The following is a 288-nucleotide window of genomic DNA, read 5'->3' on the forward strand; positions in this document are numbered from 1 at the left end:
ACCGTCCGATTTTGTTATCAGACAATCCGCAAAATTAATTCTTTGAATATTGCTCGCTCTTTACTTAGGGCACCTAGGATGTTTTCAAACGGTGAGTGTTGAAACGAAAGGGTGTTTGTACTGTGTGTAAAAGCCTGGCAGTGTCTGTGACCATAAACTGATGGTTTACGCGAAGCTGTGTGTGCCTTTAACATTTATTATCGGCATGAACATCTTAAGCCTGACAGTATCTGTAATAGTTTACGGCAGGTGTACTGTGCCTTTAACAAAAACACTTAAACATTGAAA

Source organism: Littorina saxatilis, linkage group LG4, assembly GCF_037325665.1.
Source record: "Littorina saxatilis isolate snail1 linkage group LG4, US_GU_Lsax_2.0, whole genome shotgun sequence".
Classification (NCBI taxonomy): Eukaryota; Metazoa; Mollusca; class Gastropoda; order Littorinimorpha; family Littorinidae; genus Littorina; species Littorina saxatilis.